We start from the raw sequence: 5814 nt of genomic DNA, 5'->3' as shown, positions 1-5814 counted from the left end.
AAAAAGAAAGAGCAGTTCCTCCACATCAGGAAGTATAGTATGACTTTATCAGGCTAATTGAATAAGAAAATCATGGCTGGGTGTGGTGGCTCATGCCTGTAATCCTAGCAATTTAGAAGGATTGCTTGAGCCCAGGAGTTCGAGACCAGCCTGGGTAACATGGCTGGTCTACAAAAATACAAAATTAGTTGGGCATGGTGCCTGTCTAGTCCCAACTACTCAGGAGGCTGGGGTGGGAAGACTGCTTGAGCCCAGGAGGTTGAGGCTGCAGAGACCAGGCTGGGTGACAGAGCAAGACCCTATCAAAAAAAAAAAAAAAAAAAAAAAAAAAAAAAAAAAAAAAAAAAAAAAAAAAAAAGAAGAAGAAGAAGAAAAGAAAAAAGGAAAGAAAAAAAATCCTCAAATAATAAGATGGATGTATCTTTCTCACGTATAAATGTCAGGGGACAGGCAGTCCAAGAATGGCCTCCGACAGCTCCGGGGTATCATCAGGGCTCCAGGCTTCCAGCCCTTTGCTCTGCCAGCCTCAAAATCACTTCAGGGTTAGGGATAGCCATAAGAGTTCCAGCCATCACATCCACACTCCAGGGAGGGAGCTGCAGGTGGGTGTAATGGCCTATGTCCTCCCCTTTAATGAAAACCTGCATAAAATTCCTCACAACCACATTTGCACTTGTATATATCATACATACATTATGGACCACATAATGTATGGTACAGCCATGGCCACACCGCACTGTAATAGAGAATTGGAAATAGAGTGAAAGCATTTGGCTGGACAACAATTTTGTTAGAAACTAATGTTCTGTTACTAAGGAGGGACGGGGAATGGATGTTGGGAAGAGTTATTCTAACAGTTTCCCTCATGGTCACTCATTTCCTTTTCAAGTGTATGGAGGCTCTAACTTCAGGAAAATAAATCGATGCCTAATTCCTAGGACCTTAAGAACTTACATTTAAAATGTTCTCATTCTTTCTAAAAATCAGACAAAAATTCCAATGAGAAACTAATTTAGGTTCTGTCGCCTTCATTATTTTTGTGTACGTTACTGCCATAGTCTACCATTTCACCTACTCTTGAATTGCACAGGGAAGCAGTCAAATGACTCAAGGATTTCACTCTAGTTGTACAGAGCTTTGTACTTTATAGGACAAAAGCATTTTTAAAAACATGTATTTGAGACAGGAATAATAGCAGGTTGATTGCAATAGTGTAGTATTAGTTTCAGCTCTGGACTCGAGAGAAAGCATTTCCAAATGGACATCTTCCATATTTTTCTGTTGAAAATAATCAACAAAGAAAGCCCCTCTCTCTCGTTGACCCATGCCGCAATACAGTATCTGTTCACACAGCTGTTATACAGTGTAAGTGGCTTTCTGATGGAAAGCTCATGTTAAAAAAAAGGGTCTATTTTCTTAGCTCTTATATGTCTTCCTCCTGAAGATTTTTTTCTTCTAATGTGACAGGCATTGTCTGACAGTACAGTAATGCCAGAAAAACATCACACTTCAGTTCCATTGACTGTGGGCCACCACAGTGTTGAGTTAACCTTTGTGCATGGCGACTTAGTGATTGAACTGCTTATATTATATTGGTGGGAGGTTTTCCCTTACGATCAGAGAAGCTTTCAGGGATATTATGATAAACACAAAGCCACATCTTATTCATGAATGTCTGTGCTTTATTAAAATAGATTTATCTCTAAGTTAGGGCTGGCTTCTTAACAGATTGCTTTCCTACTTAATATAAAGAGGATTCCTTGTCTCTAATCCTGATTTCAGTGATGGAAATCCCACAGACAGACTCAAAACTATATCATAAGACGAAGTGTCACAAAAGGAAAGTCTGTCACATCTCCCAGCTACGGAAATATAGTTTAACATACGAGGATGACTGGCGTTAAATTCAATGTAGGCTCCAACAAACCTCACCTTTTTGAACAATCGCTTCATTCCTAAGAGATATTGCTGGATTGATAACCTATCTGCTTACGGACTTCAACTTTTTTCCTCATGCTTTAGAAAGCCATTTATTTCTTGGTGTCTCTCCATGATTTCCCTAAAAGGTTTCTGTGCCACCTCTGATAGCCATCTTTTCCAAGTTTCATTGACAGATTGGATTAGCATAATTCCTTTTATGGCATAAGACCATGCTGTAGTAGAAAAAAAAATTCTGATGTTCTTAAAATACATTGTCTTTGGATAGAATACGCTTTGCTTAGGAGAAGGGATTCAAAATGGCAGTAGCTGTGTCCTCCAAGTAAAGTTCTGGAAGAAACACCCTATTCTTTTTTTTTGGAGATGGAGTCTTGCTCTGTTGCCCAGGCTGGAGTGCAGTGGCAAGACCTCGGCTCACTGCAACCTCCACCTCTTGGGTTCAAGCAACTCTCTGCCTCAGCCTCCAGAGTAGCTGGAATTACAGGGACCCGCCTCCACGCCCAGCTAATTTGTGTATTTTTAGTAGAGACGGGGTTTCACCATCTTGACCAGGCTGGTCTTGAACCCCTGACCTCATGATCCACCTGCCTCAGGCTTCCCAAAATGCTGGAATTACAGGCGTGAGCCACTGCGCCTGGCCAGGAAATATCTATTCTTTTACATTTGCTCTGCTATAGTTTTTATTGGCTGGAGAGCCTCCATTTGTCCTTCCAGATCCATTCTCCCCCTGCCATGTGCTCCTTGGGACACACAGACCAGCCAGGACTGCATCTAAGGCTTCTAAGCCCTAAGGTCATCAGTTTGGTTTGGCCAATGAGAGACCTCGGAAGAGATCGGAGAAAGAAAGGCATCAGAATATTGACCCTGGCTTGCTCCCTGCTGTGTTTCTCTAGAAAGGTCACTGCTCCTGCCAGGTGGCCCTCCCAGCACCAACGGCTCTCTCTGTGGGACTTGGTCATGGTGCCCTATTATTGCCAGTTCAGGGCTGTTTCACCATCCTTGTTGGTTTTCTTCAACCTCGCCCAACACCTTGAAAAAGAATCTCAATTTTCCCACTGGAGTATGCTATTTATTTCTGCCTGGAACCCTGACCGATATGCAAGGCTTGTAACATCTACCTCAAAAAATGGCAGACAGTGATCCTTTGGCCTATGACTTGTTTTTAGAAAATATAGTCATCATGAATAGGATTAAAGGCAATGCCTGTAAATGTTCTCTGCTGCTCGTATTTTACTGCCAGAGTTGTAAATTGTTTATATTTTCTTTTTGAGACAGGGTCTTGCTCTGTAGCCCAGGGTAGAGTGGTTCACTGTAACCTCGACTTCCCAGGCTGACCTCACACCTCAGCCTCCCACACAGATGGGACCACAGGTGTGTGCCACCACACCTGGTTAATTTTTAAAACTACTTTTGGTAGAGACAGGGTCTGCCTATGTTTGAGACGGCTGGTCTCAACCTCCTGGGCTCAAGCGATCCTCCCACTTTGGCCTCTCAAAGTGCTGAGATTCCAGGTGTGGGCACCGTACCTAGCCTGCTCTAAATTCTTGAGCAAAGTTTAAATGTGTTAGGTTATTGAACTAAAGTAGTCAGGTTGAAAATATCCTGAAGTATAAAATCAAGAAAGTAAAGTTTATTGATTCATTCAACATACAGGTATTGATCGACTTACGACCTATGCGACTTACGACCATTCGACTTTGCGACCACAATCACTAGACACAACTGCTCTGCGTCTGGCAGCGCAAACATTGCCCAGCTGGGCGTATGACAGTGTGGACCAGCTTCCGGCAGCACTATCATCTCTGCGTGCACCATTTCAACTGTACATATAGCCTACTCAACTTATGACCAAATCGTGTTACGACCAGTCTGCCGGTCCCAATCGTGGTCGTAAGTCGAGCACTAGCTGTATACTTCTTCAGTAACTGTGTGCACCAGGCACCATTCTAAGTACCCAGGATAGGTCAGTCAAAACATCTCACATACAGGAGAGGTACTTGCTGTTTACTAGGAAGCTTTTAAAGTTCTAAGTAAGTAATGAATACCATTACCCAATGAGTTAAGGAATTCTAGAATTCATGCTTTACCTCTTATCTGGAACCACTGAATAATTTTGTATGTCATAAAAACGACATTTCTTTCTGATGAGCTCCTTTACAAATTTTAGCTTGTGTATTTTAAATTGTCAGCTACTATAAATCTGCCATATTGAAGGTGGTTACACTGAAACTGTCGTGCAGATTCTTTCCTTTGGTCCACTAGTTGAATTTGTAGGTTGTTTTTGAAGCAAATAAATCATTTGCATGAATCATTTGGTTAATTTAAGAACTACTCAAATGATGTCATGAATGCTTGCAAATATTCTGAAATATTTTTAATCCTTGTGGTCTCTGAAATGACTGGAAAGAAAGGAATGAAAATTATTGCGGCATTCCTAACTTCACTATTTTGGAATTACTTTTCGGTAACATCACTTTAGTATTTGGTGAAAAGGCAGCATATTTTTAATTCCATGAGCACTATATAATTAAACATGTAATGAAGTTTTAGGGTCTAGATTAATACATTTTGTCTTGTGTAAGACTGTGTATCGTATGTGTGTGTATGGGAGTGGGTGTGTAATGTGTATGTATATGTATACATATGTGTGGGTGGGTGTGTATATGTGTGTCTGTGTTGGGGATGGTAGACATGTCACCTTGTAATCATGTTTTATATATATATACATATTTTTTTTGAGACAGAGTCTTGTTCTGTCATTCAGGCTGGAGTGCAGTGACGTGATCCCAGCTCACTGCAACCTCGGCTTCCCAGGTTCAAGTGATTCTTGTGCCTCAGCCTCCTGAGTAGCTGAGATTACAAGCACCTGGCACCATGTCCAGCTAATTTTTATATTTTTAGTAGAGACGGGGTTTCACCATGTTGACCAGGCTGGTCTCGAACTCCCGGCCTCAAGTGATCCTCCTGCCTCGGCCTCCTAAAATGCTGGGATTACAGGTGTGAACCACTGTACCAGGCTGTCAGCATTGGAATGGAATGAGATTTGCTTATAAAAATAATAAACTCGGTCAGTATCCACCTTGAGGTTGTTCACAGGGTTAGACTTAGAGCATATGTGAGGTTGCCCAGATGTCAGTTCTGCTTCTCACCTTTCCAGGTTTTCTCATTGAGACACGTCTTGTCCCTCTGAGAGTTACTCATCTTTCCCACTGTCTCCGGTCTGTCGTTCTCCTTCCTCGTTGCTCAGCAAATCACATTCACTTGCAAAATACAGTCACTGCCCGTCTCTATTTTCCAAGGGAACTTCATGGCTTGCCTCCTCTGTGCCCTATGCTGGGACATTACTCATTTGATTATTTGATGTGGAATTTGCCTCTGTGTCCTGAAAAATTGATAAAGTTCAATTTCCACTAACTTGACTAGGGTTTCTTGACCTTTTCTGTGTTACAGCCAGTTCAGAATAATTTTTAAATGCATAACAGAAATGAGATCACAAGGCAGCCAATTAAATTGAAATACATTTATTTAAATGTTTTTAGGCCAGGCGCAGCGGCTCACGCCTGTAATCCCAGCACTTTGGGAGGCTGAGGTGGGCAGATTGACTGAACTCAGGAGTTCGCAACCAGCCTGGGTAACACAGTGAAACCCCATCTCTACTAAAAAAATACAAAAAATTAGCCAGGCGTGGCAGCATGAGCCTGTAGTCCCAGCTACTCGGGAGGCTGAGGCAAGAGAATTGCTTGAGCCTGGGAGGGAGAGGTTGCAGTGGGCCGAGATTGCACCAGTGCACTCCAGTGTGGGTGACAGGGGGAGACTCCGTCTCAAAAAAAAAAAAAAGTTAAAAAAAATCTGTAATATTAATTGAAGTACTTCTTA

This window comes from Cebus imitator, unplaced genomic scaffold (assembly GCF_001604975.1).
Source record: "Cebus imitator isolate Cc_AM_T3 unplaced genomic scaffold, Cebus_imitator-1.0 Scaffold235, whole genome shotgun sequence".
NCBI lineage: Eukaryota > Metazoa > Chordata > Mammalia > Primates > Cebidae > Cebus > Cebus imitator.
Note: the sequence above shows the minus strand (reverse complement) of the source record.